The sequence below is a fragment of the Mytilus californianus genome, unplaced genomic scaffold (genome assembly GCF_021869535.1).
Source record: "Mytilus californianus isolate M0D057914Y unplaced genomic scaffold, xbMytCali1.0.p SCAF_9, whole genome shotgun sequence".
Lineage (NCBI taxonomy): Eukaryota > Metazoa > Mollusca > Bivalvia > Mytilida > Mytilidae > Mytilus > Mytilus californianus.
In genome coordinates this window covers 69,001,617-69,024,289 of record NW_026262745.1, presented here as the reverse complement: position 1 = coordinate 69,024,289, position 22,673 = coordinate 69,001,617, and the positions used below count along the sequence as shown (strand labels likewise).

The following is a 22,673-nucleotide window of genomic DNA, read 5'->3' as shown; positions in this document are numbered from 1 at the left end:
ACAAATGAACATGTATTATAAAAAAATGTTATGTATCCATGTTGTTGGAAGGCTGAAATCATTGTTCAATACGGAAAACATATTTTGGTTCAAAAGTAAGGAAGAATTGATTTAATTAATTGAAAAACTGTCAAATAGCAATATTGATGAAAATATAAAAAACAATTTTAATGCGATAAGGGCAAATAGAAACTCAAAACTATTTTTAAATATTTCTAAAACAAGAGGCAATCACTGCACTTTTACCTTATGATTTTTCAAACAGATTTCATCTGAATAGAAAAAAAATAAACTATATATTAATATGCTAATATATACATACCTTTACTTTCGTCAAATGTCTGCGATTCGTCATCAAATGCCAAACTATATTGTTTTAACCCTTTTATAAAACCAGGATTGAAAATCAACATACTTAGCATAGCGGTGCACAACAATTTCACCATATTTGATTAGAAATAATATGCGTAACATGTTCAACTGTTTTTAAATTTATAGTATCCGTATGACCCGATTTCGGCAAGCAGCATTTTAAATGGCTATGTCTGGTATTCATAATCGTCCGTGCATGATTTATGAGCTACATTTAACAACTACTTTTTTTAAATATTGATTATTAATACTTTTTTGTGTTTTTAGAACTATCTTTAGACAAAAAACTAAAATTTCTTGTATCAAGTCAATTTTAAAAAATGAAGCAGTAAAGAGATGAAATAAATAATGCTAGATTATTCCAATTAAAATCGTTAGAAAATTACATACTGGACCCCAAAAAATTACAAACCAACCAAAAAAATCAAAATAAAAGAAGAATGTGTCTGAGAACACGAATGCCCCCGCTCAAGCTTTGCAACGAAACATTGGGACGGACAGACGGATGGAAAGACGGAAAGACAGAGGTCAAGGGTAACACTAAATGCCCCCGTCGCCTACGGCGGGGGCATAACAAATCAATAGCAGGAAAAACAATCGTGTATTCAACAAATGTTATCCTCCATATACTATTACATTGCAAATTATCAGGTCATTCATATAAATTAACTCGTTGAAAATCTTTATCATCTTCTGCGTTCGGTACACATTGGTGGTGAGACTGTCTCCAGGAACAATCAAATATATATAAGTAAACATTTATCCCATTGAACTTGACTTTAACTAAAAGGCCTAGTTTTTATCTTGATTTTGTTCCCGATATAGACACAGATGGAAATATTTAAATTTCCAATCGTCAATTCATAATTTCTAAATTATTAAGATACATTCTGCCGCATCGTATGGCGTTTACATATCTCAATTAGTACGTGACGCTACTGTTTGTTCACACTTTACGAAATGCATTAACAAGCGTGTGCTCCTTACGCAAATTTTGTCCAACAGAGTTGTGACGAAGAACGACTATAAGTTTACGACCACCATCAAATGTTCAAATCATATTTTAATTAGAGCAAACAGTTCTAAACCGACGTTGTTCAAATCTTATACATCCATTCACTTAAGATAACTCAATGCTGTGGATGAAATTGTAAACATTTTTGAAGATATATTATTGAATTATTTTGTAAATCATATTCAGATAACTAGTATGTAGTCCGTATATCACAAATTGACAGCATTAAACACACCTTAGCAATTACTTGCATGTTCTATATAGTATGTTTAAGATATATTTAAAATATAATCATTTGAATACCAGTTTCTGACAAACGTTTTTACTACCAGTTCGAATAAATGGTTGACATTTTGTGATGACGAAATTGTGTAATTTTTGTATGCTTAGACATTTTTTAATATATGAATGGTGACATATTAAGTTTGTTTTAACAGTATGGCCTATTGAGAGTAGTTTTACATTATACTTTTTCTTTTTGAATATATTATGATTTTATGGATACAATGTTTACTTCATAAAGTAATAATTATTTAATCGTACTTTTCTTTTAAATGTATATTTGAGTTGTTTGTCTAATATAGTTTGAACTTCAACAGAACAATGTTACAAGGACGAGCAGGAAAAATTCAGAAACCATAAAGAATTGCCAAAGACCGTTTAGATGTTACCTGCCATTGTGAAAAATTCGAAACCTGCGAACAAAATATGATAAATGTGTTTTTTTTTATATAATTTCAGCATTATTGTTTTAAACATAACGGTTTATCATTCACCCGCCTCAATCTCCACGGTTCTTATTTTGATAGTATTAATCCCAACACTCCTTTGTTCAGTAGCTTGACTTTTGTTCGGAAGAATTTTTGTAATTTATTAAAGGAGGACAACATACGTTAGCTTGTCCTTTGAGTAAAGAAGAACCCAAAGCGAATGCCATACTGTTGATGTTTGTTCAAGTTTACACCCAGAATGTCAGTTGTAATCCTTCCACATCTTCTGACTTGTGTCGTGTGTCTTTTAGTTGCTTCTGATTTCCTTTAGCTTAGGAATCATTGAACATATATTACGTACGTCAGATTGCATTTTGCATGACAGATATTTGGAAGAAAAATTCTTCAAGGTAAAACTGATATCATTCGTAAGACTGGGGGTGTCTCCTATCCTGAATTCTGACTCAAAAAGTACATTGTCCTTGCGGGGCTGATTCCAAGTTCAGATGAATTTTGCTCTTAGCCAATTAACTTTAGGCAGTGGCTATTCTTCAGGCTAGCCGGAAAAATAGCAAAAAATGTCTATTCTTCCAGCCATCCAGAAGAATAGCTTTTCACAGCTTTATGTTATTTACCCTGTCATACATAACAATGAATAGTGGATATATTTTGGTTAAGTGGTTATTGTAGCATCCAGGGGAGAATGAATTGCAAAAACAATCATCCCGTGCAAACATTAGCTGAGAATTGGAAATAATCATTTGTTCACACGTTCTCCGCGCGATCGTTACTTATAAGCTCAAGATAAAACGTTCTGGAAAATAGTATTAACGAAAAAAAAAAAAGCTCAAGAAAAACAGAGTTACCATCATGATGGTAATACACTTCTAATGTACCAACTTCAATTTATTTTTCTACTTGCTGTTCTTTGGAACAAGCCGATTCTGCGTAAACCGTAAATATAAACAGCTTGTCAAGAGTGGTCAACAGAATGCAGCATAGACACTCTTGGATTAAAGTTCCTTGGCAAAACATTATGTAAAAATATTTCCATTTACTAAAAAAAAAAATCAAAATGCAAATGAATTTTTAACTTCCTCGTATACAGCATATTCAGATTTTTTTCTTGCTTCTAAGGGAATGACTCTGTTCATTTTATGTTCTACCTATGAATGTCATGCAAAGTGATCAGTCGTGCCAGTAATTTCTGGTTTCAATGGATATCTATGATTCCCAAGGAAGATCTTGAATTTATGATTTCCTTGAAGTTTGATTCCAACGAAGTCGTCAAATGATTTTGCATGATTTTTTATTTAAAATGCTCAATGATTTTTAACATATAGCAGTTAAGACAAAAGAGTAGGCACATGTTAACTGCCCCCAAAGTAAAATTTTGTTTATAATAGTAAAAACCATAATTCTTTTTTTATTAAGAAAACTAAAAAAAAAAAAAAAAGAAAAAAAAAGGGGGAATGATACCCCCATGCCCTGTAAACTTTTCCCAGCCAAGGCATATCAGTTTATGTTCATAGATATCCGTTGTAGTAGAACTTACAAATGAAACAGCCAAGTATATGTGATTAAGTCGTTTTCCTGCGATTGAATTTTTCTCTGTACGGATAATTTTGGCTGTCAGTATAACTATTTATTTAGGCACGCTAGACCAATGGGACACTGGTTGTATGATAGTTAGGATAAAAATGTTACTACTTCTTTAAAACATACCGATCCATGACCCTTAATACTGCACCAATCCCACATAATATATACCCAATTCAAAAGCTTGGGATGATTTATTGTTTTTTTTAGAAATATTTGTATTTTTTTTTAATGTATGTTCATTACCAAATGTTATTTTGTTGAGATCCCACAACCTGTTAATGTGTAGGTTTTTTTTTATTATATAGTTGAAAAATAATTGTATAAATCAAAAGGTACTTGTAGTTTCGCTCGTGATATGTGTTTTCAAGACAAATGTGGGTATTCCGTGATACCCACATATTTTTGAATTTATTATCTATCCTTAAACGAATATACGAAATAAGTTAAGCAACAACAATAACATCAGGTAAACTGCATTATATTTAAGTTAATATCAAATGAAAACATAAGACATTAGTCTAATTTTGTTATTGCTAGCAATATTTTGTTAATATTGTAATATATCATGATACATATTGATGAGACGAGCATCTGAGATCATCCCCGTCATTTTGTTGGGTTTGTATTGCTCAATCTTTAGTTTTCTGCGTAATGTGTCGTAGACAGGTGTTTGTCTTTTCGTCTTTTCCCCCTATTCCGTGATAATGTCTGTTTTTTTAATGTTCACTAGGTATCTTCTTCTCTCCCTTTTTCTAAAAGCAAAACGAAAAATGAACTTACAATACAATCAATTTTACTTTGAAAATCTTCTTCTTTTTATTTCTATTTACCCACACAATCTCTTATCTTAGTGCAGAGCACTTCATTTTCAGTTGTAATTCTTTCGATGGAATGCACATATTGATTTGTTATACAGGGTTACAAGTTTTATTGATATACAAAAATATGTTTAACTGTCATAAAACAACAATACAAACACTAATATATATATATTAGAGCTTTGGGTCCTAATTTTCTGTATTATTTAGATTTGTATGGCATTTTTCTTTATCTTTAAATAACACTTATTCTGTAGAATTCTCATGAAAATGATAGTTATATTAAATTTTCATGTAATTTGGTGATTTCTTTATTCTGTACATCGTTCATTTCTGTATTCAGTTTTATATTACCTAATTCTTTATTGTCCAGTTATTCTTTATAATTTTGCACCCCTTTTTTTCTGTATTGTTTATATTTTTTGCTCATTCTTCTCTATTCATTCTTCAATAGTACATCAATATTGAAAGGATTTTTCTAAAATTATTCAAATAATGAGATAAGATTTGTATCACTTTGCATGCTACTACCAGACGGTGCTCAAAAGTTATTTTTGCCATATCAAATTGATTGAATGATTGTTTTTAGCTTAATGTCTTATGCAAATACCTTATGAAGGTTCAATGCGAGAACAAATTACAAAATTTATTCAATAGTTAGGTATTATAATAGGGGTTTACAGAGCTGAAGGGCGGACAATTGGAATGCAACTGGAAAATTAGAGAATTTTTGATAAAAACAAAAATTTAGCCTTCCAACAGGCCACCGACAAATCCCTCATGCTATTGATGGTCCTTAATTTCACCACTGTTGTTTAAATCATTACTTTTTTATCATTAACCCGCCTCAGTCTCCACAGTTGCTCTGCTTTTTCTTTCGGATTATCTTATTAAGCACTTCCCCAGTTCTGTTTTTTATTTTTATAGTATTAGACGTGTTACGAAAAGGTATATACTCGACGCTGAGGTTGACAAATTAGACTTAAAATGTGGGAACTGTGTCAAAACATTGATTATCGATTAAAATCGGTATTGAAATGCAATTTGCGTGATGTTAACCAGGTATCCTACACACTCGTTGGTTCATTTAGAATTGTATTAATTTAGAATAATAATTTTCTGATATCATTACTTGTGAAAAGTGAAAGGTGTACGTGTCTGAAAAGGGGGGGTTGATGGTAATTCAAGTATGCACTTTAAGACTTGAAAAGAAAATCACATAATAAGCCAGTTTGGTTTTTTATATATCAATTTCTATTCTTCGAGCATAACAATCTGTCACTCTACTACTAAACTTTGTCCTGAAACTGCATGACATATTTGTCACTGGACGAAAAACAAACAAAAATCAATCAATCTCTACTTAATCCACACAAAGCTCTACAGTCTGGACTGGTTGATTTTTTTTTTGGAAGTCTCCATTTGCTTCCACTGACTTTGAAAGTTTTTAAGCACCCTATAGCGTGTTGTACATATACCCGACACCAGAACGATAATCACAAGTTCAATTTTTACATTATATTCTTTCTTCTCTTGGTCTACATGTAGCTCTAAGTTTATGATGATGCCTATAGAGGGCAAGGAGCGGAGAACGACAAACATATGAATAAGAAGATGTGCTACGAGTGCCAATGAGACAACTCTCCATCCAAGTCACAATGTGTAAAAAGTAAACAATTATAGGTCAAAGTCTTATAGGATTCATACTGTCCACAAAAACCTCAGTATGTATACAATGCCGGTATCTGGAATCAAATTGTGCCCGAGGCTACTCGTGTGGTCTGTAAATTGCATGACAATTGTTGTCAATTGCTGCTAATGCTGTTTTAATTTTATGACACCCGCTACGCAGTTGTCGCCAATTTTCTACGGTCGACTAAGAAGTATTTAGTGCATAGATTTCGCAAAGAATCGGTATCTTAGCATGTATTTGTGTACTATATATAAAATCATTTTCAATGTCTAATAAGGGCTATCGAGGCCATAGAGGAACCATGTTGGTCATATGTACAACTGCCAAAAATTCAGACTTCGAAAAAAAAAACGGCAAACTATATCCAAAATGAATCCATAAAAGGAGTTCCACATTTTCTATGTATATAAATACATTGTACAAAGTTTAAAAGTTCCTAGGTTAAGAGTTTATTACTCAAAACGGGTACCCTCTTCTCCCGCTCGACTGCACGTCCGCCCTCCCGCCAGTTTGACATTCATCATATTATAAAATAAGTCGGTTTTGCATTGTGTGCAACCCTTCCAAAAGTTCTGACCTTGGGTAAACACCCCTTTAAGTTAAATGATCCGTCGCTTTTGATTTCGAAAACGCAATAATTAAAAATAGCAAGTGCATATTGATTTTGATTATAAGGGTTGGCGGGGGGTTTGTTTCCTCTCATCCATTACTTCTTTTTCTCGACTTTCCTTCTATCTTTTCTTCTGGATTCTATATCTTTTCTTCAATACTCTTGCCTCCTGTCAGTCTTCATAAAGGAATAAAAATTATGGGATTTATCATTTTTATTCCGCTCGGATTAATTGTTATGGAATATTTTTTTCATAAGAAATATTTTTAATGAAATTGTCTATAATAAAGAGATCAACATGATCAAAGGGACGTCTGTTATAAGAATCAAATATACGTGGGCATCAGTACTATGCAGTTTAAACACAAGATTTAATTGATACACATGCTATCTTTAAATCACTTTTGTGTTTTGATACGAAACCCGCATTTAAAGTCTAATCTGTCAACATCAGTGTCGCGTATATACCCTTTCGTAACACGTCTATTAATTGACATCTGGTCTTATCTTTGTAGTTTAATCCTTGTTATTACAATGATGTTTTTACTTTCATTATAGAAGGAGGAAAACATATGCTAGCTTATCCTTCTAATTAAGAAGGAAACCATACCGTATGACATACTGCTTACATTTGTTCATGTTTACACGACAGATGTCAGTAATCTTTTAAATCTTCTAACTTGCGTCTTAAGTCTTTAAGGCTTTTCTTGTTTCCCAAGGTTAGGAATTATCGCATATATATACGTCTGACCGTACTTTACATGACAGATATCTGGAGGTAACAATTCTTAATGGTACAACAGAAGTTTTGTCAGAAGAAACTTTTGTACCATTGATAATGAACTCGCTCCTGAAAACTGGCTCAAGAAGTACATTTCCCTTGTGGGGTTGATTCCAAGTTTTGATTTTTTTACTGACAATCATTTGACGTTTTTAAACATAAAATGAAGTATCTTGCTTGAAATAATTAAAAGCTTGTCGTATACCATAACACTCAGTCTGTCCTTAACAAAATTGGTTCAGATAGTTGCATAGTTTAAGGGGCGACGACCGCTGCTTTTATTGGCTACTGATCATGCAAAAGACGGATATATTAAGACATTAGTGACGGATATATAAAGACATTATTAACAAAACATTCTCGTTTATAAAATTTAGGCGTTTGATGTAGAAATCAGTCATTTACATAATCCTATTTGTCTGCGATTTTGTTGCTCACGAAAATACGACTTCTTCTAAATTTTGCAGTTAAGACATTTTTTTCTTCGGGGAAATGCAATGAGGGAGAAAATACTTAATTTTCTTTACGGTACTATGATCAGCATAACATCTTTCGACATTCAATTGAAAAGGAAAAATTATTGAATTCTTTTCTGTACGAATAATTTTGGCGGTCAGTATATACTTTTTTGAGGCACGCTTTACCAATGCGACGTTCATATGATAGTTCAAACAAAGATGTTAATACTTATTTAACAAACACCCATTCATGACTCTAAATACTGAACCAATCCCATATAGTGTATATATCCACAGCTTTGAATAATTCATTGTTTTTTGTTTTTATATTTATTTTTATGTGCATATATTCATTACCATATGTTGTCTTGTATAGCGAACGCACATCCCTTAACTGTGTACGGGTTTTTCGTATTATATAGTTGTAAATAATTGTATAATGCAAAAGGTAATTGTAGTTTCATTCGTTAATTTCTTTTAAAAAAACAGATTTGGGTATTCCGTTATAACCACACAATTTTGAATTTATTATCTCTATGGAATAAGGGAAGCAACTACAATGACATCAGGTAATTTGCATTATATTCACGTTTAGATAAAATGAAAACATAATTACGACAGAAATTTAATTTCGTTCTTTCTTTAGCAATATTTCATTATAAACAGTAAATTTTGTACTATATCATATATACTCATCAGACTCACTTCCGATCACCCCCGGTTATTTAGTAGTATGTTCTTCAGTCGCTAGTTTTCTGTGTAGTGTTTTGTAGATTTGTTTGTTTTTTCGTCACCCCTCCCCGAACGTTTGGCCGTTGTAATGTCTGTTGTTTTTAAAGTTTGTATTTGATATCATCATCTGCTCCCCCTTTTTTGGAATGAAGGAAAACTCAAAACTATATTATAATACGATCAATTTAAGTGTAAAAATCTTCTTCTATTGATTTTTATTTACACATACAATCTCTTATGTGTGTACATGTGTACAGAGCACTTCTTTTCAGTTGTGAGATTGTAATTATTTTTATGTTATTAACATATTGATTTGTTACAGAGGGTTGAAAGTTGAAATTTTATTGATATAAACAGATAAAGATAAAATACGACAGAGAAAATAACATCGTCGAATTTTAAGTGAAATACAACATTCAAGATGTCAATAGAATAAATGTTTGTAATTAATATATAATAATGACAGTTTTGCGATTTATGCTGTTAATTATTATATAATTGATATTAAACTATCATTAAACTACAATACCAACACAAATAATACAAAATAGTATGAGTAAAAATAAATCAAACAGTATACACAAATACCGTTCTTTGGCATACAATCAAAGGAATAACCTAAATACACATTCATTATTTTGTTTCGTGTTCTATTTATAATTAGAAATAAGTTACGAAATAATAATTGCATGGATTAACCTTGCTTTAATTGTATACAGGTCTTAATTTCACTGATCAGATGTCATTTGGTCAATATGAAACATGACAGTGAGCTCGAGGTGTCAACCTATCGACACAAACATTTAGCATATTAACATGGAATTTGTTTATATTAATATAGAAATTAGATTACTTTACTGAAAATGTTACTACCAGGTGATGTTTGCCATTGAACTTGATAGTTTTGTGTTTGCTGAACGTCCAGTGGCAAATACTCCATGCATGTGAACAAATTAACAATTTAGTCAATAGAAGGTTTTTAAATAGTGGTCGACAGAGGAAGAAGAGCGGAATATTTGAAATGCTACTAAAAGATGAGGATACATTGGATAGGGACATAGATTACGCCGCCCGACAGGCCGCCTACGGACCAATCAAAAAGTTGTCGCAAGGGTTCCTCAACATGCAGAAAGAAATCTCATCTCTCTACACGTGACATAGGATGTAACGTTCCCGTTCTGCGAATTAATACTACAGCACGGCCAAACGGTCGCCCCAATTTTGGAAAGAGTTTTACTGCCGGTCGAAAGTTTAACAATTAATAAAAAAAAACGGTTCTGCAAATTGGAAGTCAGGAAAATTTTGAACAGCCACTTGAATGATAAGGTAAGTCCAACACTTGTGTTTAGAAATATGTCTGCGGGTTCCGAGCGGAGTTATTGCAACGGCTGTGCATTTATACATATCACACAGACAAACGGTCTCTGATCCTACCGCCGTATCCAACCCTACATTCCATATTTTGTCACTTTGCAGACAACGTTCATTGGATAATCATTTAGTTTAACATTAATTTTATACTTGGTCTTGTTAAACAAATCAATTTGATAAAAAAACATACTTGTGACTAAGACCGGATGTCGAATTAAATACACACACATTTGTTAATTTTTTTAATATTTCTTTACCTACAGAAAAGAATAGTTTAGGTGGCAAGGTTGCCATAGTAACAGGTGCATCCAGTGGAATTGGAGAAGCTATAGGAATAACATTAGCTAGATCTGGAGCTAAAGTCGCATTAGCTGCCAGACGGGTAGATAAACTAGAAGATGTGAAAAGAAGAATAGAGGAATTTGGGGGAGTTTGCATTCAAGTCAAAACAGATGTTGCTGTCAGAAGCGATGTAAGATTACTTCTTCAATGATTTAAATAACATAAAATCACATTTAATGTCTCATTTTTAATGAAACATCGAAAATTCTCATGGAAATGAGATAATGAACAAATACTACATGTAATAACTAAACACAAAAAAGAATAATAATCAAGAATGAATAATTGATAATTAACAAATATCTCAGCAAACACACGACGTACTCCCGACGTCGGTTAATGGTCGTCTGAACGTCATGTCTCGAGTTTACGTCGTACTGGACAACGTTGTGGGAACGTAAAAACCCAACGTTGGATGCAGACATACAGACGACGTTATAAAATTACGTCGAATTTACGTAAATTTAGTACCCTGTCAGGACGTAACATTTTATTACGTTGTGACAACGTGCTTATAACTGTCATAATCCGACGTAACATTTTGTTACGTCGTATCAACATTATAATGACGTAGTGAACAAACCCTGTGAATACCAGTGATCGACACATTTAAATCTGGTTTTATGGGACGAATATTGTGGGTATGAGTCTTCCTGGATATTACATTCACCTTCACTAGAAAGTATTCACGATTTTTTCGATTTTCAAAATATCCCCCTTTTTTCCCGCACAGACATAATTTGCACCAAAATGTCCAATTTTAATGTCCTAATATATATATTTTATATGAATATTTATTGTTTAATATATCATTAAAGTTTTGTCATTATTTATTATTTTTTAATTTCATAATCGTTTTTTCACGATTGGTTATAATAGTGGAACTTTCAGCAGTACTCGGGTTTTACCGCTGCATACTATGAAAACTCTGAGCATGCGCACTTTCACCGCTTGATTTTTAAAAACAGTGATAAAACTTGCAGTGAAATTTAGCTCGATCCAGATTCCAGAACAAAGAAAAGGTAATATAATAATTGCACATTACGCCAAAAAGGTTGTCCATGATAAAAACAAGTATGATTGAAGAAAATAAAACATCTGTTGCCGTGTTGGGCGCCTCTTTCAAGTCTGTTGTCCGTGACCGTGTTGAAATATGATACTTCTTATTTTACTGTCAATATATTGCACTGATACAAGATATTTTAGCCAAAATTTGTGTTATTTGAATCCATTTTTCAAATTGCTCGATTAACTTGTGTTGTTTTTTAAGATATATGCAATTAACTGTAGAAAGTAAAAAAAAGGGGGGGGGGGTTGCACAGCCACAGGCACTTGTTTTCTATCCATGCCAAGAGCTACTATCCCTATATATTAAGGCTGCAAGTGTCTTTTTCACTGTTATTTTTTGATAATGTCGGAAGCATAAAAGTCTTATCAATATCACAAATGCGAAGCTAGACATCTCGGCACATTACAAACTCGGCCCTGGGGGTCGTCCTGAACATGCATGAAATATTTGCCACTGGACGTTAAGCAACCAACAATCAATCAATGTATCACTGGGTCTGACATGGGATCAGACAATTGTGCCAATAAAGACTGTCGTAGATAGGTGTCACAGAAAAAAATTAAAATACCTTTCCAAGACGACTGGTCGTCATTATTATTTGGGACTAGGTCGTCGTAGATAGGCGTCACAGAAAAAAATTAAAATAGCCTTCCAAGACGTCATAATTATTTAGACTAGGATCCAGACGGGAAAAGTTGGGTAAAATTTTCCTGTTTTGAGGGTAAAACCAAGTTTACTGGTGTTAGAAAAACTAGTATATAGGGACGTCTTTTTTGCTGTTCAATTTATAGTACGAAATCTAAATGTTTATCAATGACGAGCTGTATTCAACTCTCACTAAATATGTGATCAGAAACAATGTCGTAATCAATCATAAAACTTATGAATTTTGGAATGCATGTAAATTTGTCACTTACCTAGTTCTCCCAAAGATTTGTTGGACTGACACACATGTAAACAGACGGAAGAATATAGAAGATAATTGAATGTATTTATAATTTTTTTTCCAGAGTCTTGTATAAAAATCCACAGATCCAATGTGTCTGAGGTTGAGGAATGCATTGCAGTAACACTTAAGCATGCACCAGCTCAAAAAGATGGACAAGATATAAAAAGGTAAACATCAGTTGATCAGCTCTTTTTATGCCCTCCTTCACTGAGTGATATAGTTTTACTCTTGTACTGTATGTACATACATTGAACTCAAAATTGGTTTCTGTTCTCTAATTAACTTTAATTTGCCTGAACGACATGTTATGAAATTTATAAACAATGCTTATTATCATAAATCGCTGAGTTTGAATTTTGAGAGCATCTGTTTTACTGTTCTTTAGTTATCTCCTTTAATAACATCATTTGTGGCTCATAGACACATTCTTCTTTTATTAATTTTATTTATCAAATTATAATTTGTTGATTTTATAGATTGCGTTCATTGGCATATGATATAAGGTCTTGCTGTATTGCTGTAAATTCTAAATGTATTAAGGTAAAATCCTGTGAATATCTAAAATTAATTGATAAATAACAATTTTGAGAAACCAAACTTCCTTTTTAAATTTGGATTCATTATTATTTGTAGAATAACTACTGGTTGTTCCAGAAAATACTATGTCCCCCCAGGGAAGGCTCTTTTTTTTAAATTTTATGTGTTGGTGGTTGTATTTGAAATACCAAAATGCAAAGGGAGTGTTGTTCTTGTTTATTTTTATACGCCCGTTTATGGGACGTATTATGGTATACCGTTGTCCTTCCGTCGTCAACATGTTGGACATTAACTCAAAAACGCTTTAACCAATTTGCATAAAACTTTGGTGAATTGTTTATATCTATTGACATGAGCTCCCTTTCCTTTTCTATAAATTTTAGATTTTACGTTTCCGAGTTATGGGGTTTTATTCATTAAAAATAGGGGGAATTTCCAGTTTTCGGAAAATAACTCAAGAATGCTTTCACCAACTTGCAAGAAATTGTGGTGAATTGTTTATATCTATTGACATGAGCTCCCTTTTGATTTTTATAAATTTTAGATTTTACGTTTCCGAGTTAAAGGGTTTTATTCATAAAAAAGGGGGGATTTTCCAGTTTTCGGACAAAACTCAAAAATGCTTTCAGCACTTCTTATGAAACTTTGGTGAATTGTTTATATCTATTGATGTAAGCTCCCTTTAGAATTTAATAAATTTTACATTCTGCATTTCTGAGTTATTGGGTTTTATTCATTAAAAAAGGGGGGATTTTCCAGTTTCCGACAATAACTCAAAAATGCTGTCAGCAATTCTCATGAAACTTTGGTGAAATGTTTATATCTATTGATGTAAGCTCCCTTTTGATTTTCATAATTTCTAATATGACATTGAGATTTAATTGAACTTTATTTGTTTATAGTCTGACAACAGATTTACTAAGTATTGCGCAACAGCACAGTGTATTGCACAACAGCAAGAAATCTTTAAATTAATTGAATATAAATTCAATTCATATAACCAATTTCATTTCTTTAACTACATTTATTCAGAAACCTATAATATGTCAAATATTTAATTTCAATCCAAATTCAGACCTGTATCATGTTTGAATATTGTGTCCATTTTTGCCCCAACTGTTCAGGGTTGGACGTCTGCGGGCGTATCCGGCTGCGCTCAGCGAAGCAGTTTATTAATTCTTTCGGTGCTGGGGGTTAAAAAAAGGGCCGTCCATGGGGGGCGGACATAGTATTTTCTGGAACAGCCATAATTTCATTAACACATGTTCAATTTAACAACAAATTTATTTTTTAAATAAGAACAAAGGTTAACCAAAAGTTATAAATTATTATATACTGTTGAAACTATGTTAAAATTTCTAACATAGATTATCAAAATGTGTATAATTGGCAAAGATACAAACATCTCAGTAACAGCACAACATAATTATGAATCTGCAAGATTTATTATATTTCCAGCAATAGAAAAAATATTAATTATGTTTACACACAGGATATTTTTTAAGAACTGCTGTAATTCATAAGTTGGGATCAGTTTTTTTTTGTATTTTATAATTTATGATTATTTATTTTTCAGAGACCTGAAACCAACACAAGACCAGCTGATCAGGGGGCAGAAAACCAAAATTTGGAATGACATGTATAAAACCAACACTTAGACTAAAATTTGGAATAAAAATAAAAAAAATTCAGAAACAGATCATTTTTTTATTGGTTCATGAAGCCAAGAAAAAAGAAGTCTTAACTTTTGGATAGGTCTATCTCTAGTTGGTCGATGGAAAAAAAGCAATAGTTAGATTGATTGTATTTCAAGTATTTTCTTCATTTGGGATATTTTTTAGAAGTGTGTATAAGTTGTGTAGAATATATATTTGTAAATTAGACAGTCAGCTTTTGGGCCTTTTTCCAAACTTTTTTCCTAGCTTGTCATTGTGTAGTGAATCCAGCTGAATGAATCTTCAGTAAATATTAAGGTATATGTGGTAGTTTGTGGTATTTCTGAATAATTCATTTAAAAATGTTTTCCTTCGTCAAGGTGAAATCTACATTCTAGAATTTCCACCATCATAGTGAAATCTATATTCTAGAACACTGAAACCCTAAACATTCAGAAGTTGCAGCATGTACCAAGATGTCATGTTGAAGGCTGTACAGTTACCTATAATTGCTAACATCATCAATATTTGATTTTAGGATAGAGGGTTGTCTCGTTGGCCATCATACAAAATCTCCTTTTTCGAATAGTATTATCAGTGTTAAATTTTTTAAAGAAAAGTTGCTTTTGTCAAATGGAAATGTGTAATCTTGTACTTCAGTATTGCAAAAGAAAAACTAAGACTTTAACCTTAAACAACTGTGTGAAACATTAATTGGACAAAACTACAGGTTTAATGTAAAACATAATGCAAAGTTTTTGGGAAAACAAGATATTTATACATTTGACATTGAAACCTGGCAAAAAGGTAAAAAAAAAAACTTTTGTGACTAATAATACACAGCTGGCAGTTTGGAAATAGAGTACATATCGACATTGTGTCCATCTTTCCTACATAGACAAATTTACAACTTAAAACAGGTCAAAAGAATAAAATATAGACCCTGTTTACTTCTTCAATGGAATTTTATTGCTCCTTTCAATCAAATGAGGATAAGGGACATTTACAGTTGTGTTGCGACGTTGTGACAACGTCTTATGATGGTAATAAATTACGTCACAAATTACGTTGTGCCAACGTTGTGTGGATGGTTGTCAGCACGTGCCTTGGAGTCCACAAAATTACGTTGTACCAACGTAATTTTACTACGTTGTCACAACGATAGTATTACGTTGTCACAACGTAATGTCAACGTTGGATTGTTTACTGGGATTAATAACTTTAACCGGTTCACTCGTTAATGGTGTTCCTAAATTTCAGAGAAAAGGCGATTTACGTTATGGATGTCACATAATTCAATGAATATAAAAAAAATGTAAAAATATCATCAAACACAATACATGGGATCCTCAGGTCGACATACGATGGTGTACGATAGACATCGGAACATACTTTGCATTTCATGTTTATTGTCCTTTTGGGAACTTAGTATTGCTGGCAAATTTGTGAGGTTTTTTCACTATAATATTAATTCTCATTTCGGTTTAATAAAGGACTTTCACATTATACACAGACAAATGTTTTTTTTATTTAGACCGTACGAATGATTTCTAGATGTCTGTTGATTTTTGCGTCGTTGGATTGCTGTCTGAGTAGGATTTTGAAAATGAATATCCTGATTTGGTCAGAGCTGAAAATAAATAAGACAGGATGCAAATGAATATTCTGTAACACAATTAAAAAGCAGGAAACAGTTACTGTTGTGAGCAAAGCTGCTGAAAAAAATAAGGATGCATTACGACAGATGAAAATGGAAGGTCTATCCGCAAAAACGCTTGCCCTCTCCCATCCCCAAGAATATAAAAAAATCGTATCGTTAATTAATGTGAATGTCCCCATTAATTTTCCGTAGCCACTTATAGTTTCCGGCAATGGTCCTGAATATTCATCTCATACTTTTAGGTTAAGGAGCTGGTGAGGAGGACAGAAACAGAGTTGGGACCAGTCGATATAATGATCAACAATGCAGGAGCATGGTATTATACACTGGTTAAAAACTTACATGAAGATAAATGGGATCAAATGATAGATGTTAACTGTATTTAAGTAAATAATAATACTTGTAAGAAGCTGAACTGTATGACAAACGAAAATGAAGGCAGCGGCGAATGATGGTTTGTTTCCTTACTCGTATTGGAATCTTTTTGACTGTAATTTTGAATTTCATCTTTTGGAATCAATTTACTATATACATATATATATATATATATATATATATATATATATATATATATATATATATATATATATATATATATATTAAAATAATCTATGAATTCAATACTTAATATTTCGAATGCAGATACACCAAATGCCAGATTGTGTAAGAATCGGACAATTTAGAAAAATTTCAAAACATGGCCGGAAAAAATTCACCGACCTAACCATCCTATTTTGAAGTCGCTCTCATCCTGAGTTAGAAATGGTAAGACTTTTGTTTCTGCGTGTCTGGTAATTCGAGAAATCTCTAGATAAGTTTTGGTTAGAATGATTGCAAATTACGGAATTAGCTCCACTTAATTGTTAATTTCTAGTGCATTTGAACTAAATTATTTCTTGAATAACCTGAACAGGAGTGGGAAACGAATGTTATATTCGTGCACCATTATACAATTTGAACATAAATTAATGTCAATCTGAATGGGTTTTTGTTGGACATGTTTTCACATCCTGATTCTTAAAACTGTGGTAATTTAAAGTATCATATATATACTAGGCAAAGATAGAAACGTTACATTGGTTTTTAATTTGAAAAAAATCATATATATTAATTTCAAATATTTTCAAGATTAAAACTAGTAACCTGAATGATTTATCTGTCAAATTTACTCATTTGTAAAAATATCGGAAATGACGTAACGTCATTTTCTGATTTCAAACAAATAACCATTTTTTTTTTAATTTACCTGTATAGACAACGTGATAGAGATGGAATTGAGTTGTCCTTTTGGTCATTAATTGTGTCGAACACGATTGTTAACAAAAGGTCGCATTAAAAAATTGAAAAAGTTACACGTAAATCAATGCCCTGTCTACGACAATGGCAGCAGGAATGACTCAAGTGCAGGTTGCAAATCATTTTAATGTCTCTAGAATGACTATTGCAAGGCTTAAGACTTAAGTCTAAGAGATACTGGCACGACACATGATCGCCATCGTAGTGGCAGACCACGTGAAACGACGTTACGTCAAGACAGGCAGATCCGCATCATTCATCTGCGGAATCGATTTGTAAAACGCGTCACAAACTAAACGACAGACCTAAGGAAGAAATAACAACATAATATCTGCTCAAACAGTTCGTAACCGATTGCGTCAAGTTGGTCTAAGAGCTCGTCATCCGTTGAAGGGACATATCCTTACGCAGCGTCACAGGATGACGCGACTTCAATAGACTCGGGTACGGATTCGATGGAATAGGCTAACATGGAGACAGGTTATTTTTACCGATGAATCTAAATTCAACTTAAATTTAGCGACGGCAGAGCCAGGGTCTACCGGAGGCGCAATGAACGATGTTTTGATGCGTGCGTACATGAAATAGATCTGTTTGGTGGTGGGGGAATTATGGTACGGGGCGGAATAACCTACCAGGAACGCATCGAGCTCAAAATCATCGTTGGTAACCTAAATGCAACAAGGTATAGGGACGAAATTTTGGCTCCAGTTGTTCTCCCGTTTCTCCGAAGATATCGTTTTAACCACTTGTTTTTCAACAGGACAACGCCCGTTGTCCCGTGGCACACATTTTGATGAACTTTTTGGAGAATAACCATATTCATGTGTTTACATTGCCTGCAATGTCTCCAGATTTATCGCCAATTGAACATTTTTGGGACACATGGACGACGTATCAGAAATAGCCAAAATTCACCGGAAACGCTCGCCCAGCTCCGAACAGCACTTTTCAGGATATGGAACAACATCCCTCAAGACTTTATTTAACGTCTTATTGATTCAATGCGACGGAGGTGTCAGGCGGTCATAAATGCAAGAGGTGGTCATACAAGGTATTGAATTATGTACTCGTCCTGTAAAAATTGTCGGAAAATGTGCAATATTATTTTAAATAGAGAAAACTTGTGGGTATTGTTCTCTTCAAAATGATGTTGGCTAACTATTCCATTAATTTTTTGTTATCATTTTTTTGTGATAAAAATATAAATTATCTTACAAGCATGTAACGTTTCTTTTTTTTTTTGCTTAGTACATATACATCATTACACATGTAGATAGAAAATCGGGACACCTTAACAGGCTCTTTAAGTTATATGCATTCATCAAGTGCTACTCCACAGTCTTGGTGATACACATCAGGAATATGATGATAATTATAGGTTTCATAACGAGCGAAAATTGGATATCGCTTGATATCAACTCAATTATTTAATTTCAATATAACGAAGGCTCGTTGGCGAGTGTATTATTAATATTTAAATTAAATAACGAGAGTTGATAATAAGCGATATCCAATTCTCACAAGTTCTTAAACCTATTTCTCTTATGGGCAACACTCTCATTGTGTAAAATTAAATCTTGTCTTTTGCACATACCAGTCTGAAGTCACATATCTTGTTCCGATGTCAAACTTACACACCCGACATTTTAAAACTTTTTGTACGCTTCATAATGTATTAGAAATTGACAAAAAGAATATGTTCAGGCGAAAAGTTTGAGTATTTTGTATATTATTGAAGAATCCACATATATACATATGTATGACTCGGAGGTGCGATGGGGACGCTGAAGTGCGATGGTCACGCTGAAGTGCGATGGTCTACGCCGAAGTGCGATGGTCCTTTCACTGAAGTGCGATGGTTTTGCATGACGTTTGGATATTGTGACGTTTTAAAATAGTTATTAAACTAAATGGATTCACAGGCAGGAGGATAAGATTTGTAGATGAAGGTTTCATGCGTACAAAAGAAACAGAATGAAACGAACGATTCAAGTCCCGAACAGTTTTCATCATTAGAGTTGGAGATTACAAAAATATGTAAAACTAAGTCAGACAGCAAACCATGGGGAACAAGGCTGCTAAAAGATGATATTGGTCTTCAGATGGACTAACCAGTGTTCGGAAACATGTATAATGTATGCCGCAAACGATTTGTACGACAAATAAAATGTCTCGATCTTAATATTAATTTTGACTTCTCTTCAAGTATACATCACATGACTTTGTGTGGACAACTTAATGATAAAATTAGTTATTATCAATGTTTTCGTTATATCAAGTAGCGATAATTTTGTTTTATTCATAAGATGAATCCTGCTGTGTAAAAAAAACACGCAATCTTAGTAATTTTATTGTGTTTACAGTATTAATCTTCTGCAATGGGTTATGCCAAAATAAACCCGAATGGTCCAAACTTGGTGCACTTCTCAATTTCTGCTGCTCAACAGAGAAGCAGCTAATTCTCAAGCTTGTGACAGAATATGCGTCACGTCTCATATGAGTCAAGCATAAATGTACATGGTGGTTTTTATTTCTTAAAAACTGTTGATATCATATAAATGGATGAATGAGTGTTGTGAGCAATGTCTTAGCTATGACATGACAAGAACAAGTTACTAGTATATTTGATAAAATTAGATGGATCCTACTTAGTTAGTACTATAGACCGCCGCGCTGAACCCGTTTTTTATTCGCACTTGAACACTCAATATAAAGACATGTCCTCCCAACTCGAATCTATTATTCTTAATCTGAGCCATCCAGTCTATTTGTCAGTCCAGTATCGGACTCCATACTGTTGTGTGCTAAGCGAATAATTAGCAAATTAAAAATTAAAGTTTTTGGTTTGACCCGACCAGAAATAAAATCCGATCTTCCAAATGCGAGGTTAGCACGCTAACCACTACACCGCCACATTAAATGGGGTTTTAACTTCAGACCATCGCATTTAGCTAGTACACACAACATCAAAGTTAGACCATCGCACTTCAGCGAACCCACCAACGCACTTCAGCGTATCTAACAACAAGTTAGCGTCACAATGTCACATCGCACTTCAGCGTGTTAACCAACGCACTTCAGCGTGGACCATCGCACTTCAGCGTGACCATCGCGGTTCGGAGTACCATCGCGGTTCAGAGTCCTACATATATAACCGTTGTCATGGACGAAAAAGACATCGTCTTTACCTTTGTCTTAACAAATAGCCAATGAAAAGGTTGTAATATCGTCTCACGATGCTGGATAAGCCAATCAAATTAATGCAGATTTTCGTATCTCTTTTTCGTATTAATATGAACATAATCCATAACATGTATTTGCCATGTTTTTTTTTGTTTTTTTTTTATACCAAACTACCTTGAAAAAACTAAGGCATCAGTAAAAGGTATTTGACAAGATTGATGAGACTGTCTGATATGGAGTGAGAAAATTGTTAAATAATATTTGCTTTGATATTTTGAATAGGGATTAACTGATGGCGTCGGAGCAGTTATAGATCAGATGGTAAAGCGCAACTCCGGTCATATTGTTAACATATCGTCTGATTCTGGCAATAGGGTATGTTTTTACATAATCCGTGAAATTTGTTATGGCGTTATGCTTGACTAGTTTGTAACTAGTCAAGTAGATTAAAGCAATCTAAATGCTGTAGGGAATTTCCTGTGAACAAGGCTGAAATCTTATACACCATGAAAACGACCAATTGTGACATTAAAATAATCCGATACTAGTATATTCATTTGCCCATTCTGTACTTATTTGGATTTACTAAAACATGATTGCGAAGGTAAAGCAATATTGCTATTTGAACTTTTGTCAAAGAGTATACTAGTAATATGTGCTGAAAGCAAAATGCAATTTACTTTGAAAGGTGTACGAATACGCTTTCATTTCTAGTATGATATGAAATGATAAAAAGTAGGCATTTGTTGGGAAAACGTGTCGATGATGATAACTTTGAAGACTCCGAACAACAAGACGGCTGAGAAGTCTACATGATCATATACGAAAACATTATATAAGAAAAGAAAAAAGGAGTAATATTTGAAAATTTCTTACAAATTACTTTAGACTCAAAGTAAAAAGAAGCGTGTCCCATTTTTTTTTCTTTTGGAATGTTCTGTTCGCCTGTTCGGTGTTTTATGGGGATCAAAAGATAAACTATCTAGGTGGTCAATTTTAGCATTGTTCATAAAGTTGAAAATTAAATCAAGCAAAAAGGTTGTGCTCGCTTCTTTACATTAATATGTTCCATTTGGTGACATGTTTCAGTTTTATCTTATGTACAAATACAAAATATCAACTGAAAATTACGAACATGTATGTACTATCAATTGCAAATGTCGCACACAACACCATGTAGGTAGTATGGCTTTCTTTCACCATCTTGATAGCAATGGATCGTTCCATATTTTTTATATAAAATCATTCTCAGATTAAGATATTTGAATAAACAGAAACTGGTAAATACTTGAACCAGAAGACATAGCCAATGCTGTTCTGTACGCTGTCACACAACCTGATTACGTCGGAGTAAATGAAATACTTGTTCAACCTAGAGATATGCCGTTCTAAACATAACTATTTTTTTCTTTGTATTGACGTATAAACCATTATTTACTTAATTAAGTGTAGATAAATCTCTTTTATTAAATGGTAATTCGTCAGCATGTGGCTTTTTTGAGTTATTCTGTATTAAAAAGATCTGTGTTTATCGGGTTATGTGACCGTCGCTAGTTTTCGGAGGTCATCTAGATAGTTAATTAGATGGCGTCTAGACTTAAATACAAAACAGTTAAAGGTATTTACTTCGTACAAAATAAACTAACATTAAAATGATCTTTTTAGTTTCCATATTTTACATTTTTGAAATTCCATGTAGTTGACAGAAATCGACAACTTTTTTATAATCTGGTTGAATTAAAATTTCACATACTGGATATAATTTTGTCTACTATTGAAAACCTCCTGTCGAACTCTAAACTTCTTTTGTGTCGTTA

The 22,673-nt window shown here is 33.0% G+C and overlaps 1 long non-coding RNA gene and 1 pseudogene across 1 annotated transcript; both read left to right on the top strand.

Annotated features, from left to right (window-relative positions):
• Positions 1–8,618: 8,618 nt before the first annotated feature.
• On the top strand, positions 8,619–22,252 carry LOC127713962 (uncharacterized; annotated as a pseudogene).
• Positions 11,419–15,303, top strand: LOC127715196 (uncharacterized). Its single transcript, XR_007988216.1, has 3 exons — positions 11,419–11,526; positions 12,584–12,689; positions 14,636–15,303. It is a non-coding gene; the product is annotated as an uncharacterized LOC127715196 (long non-coding RNA).
• Positions 22,253–22,673: the final 421 nt, after the last annotated feature.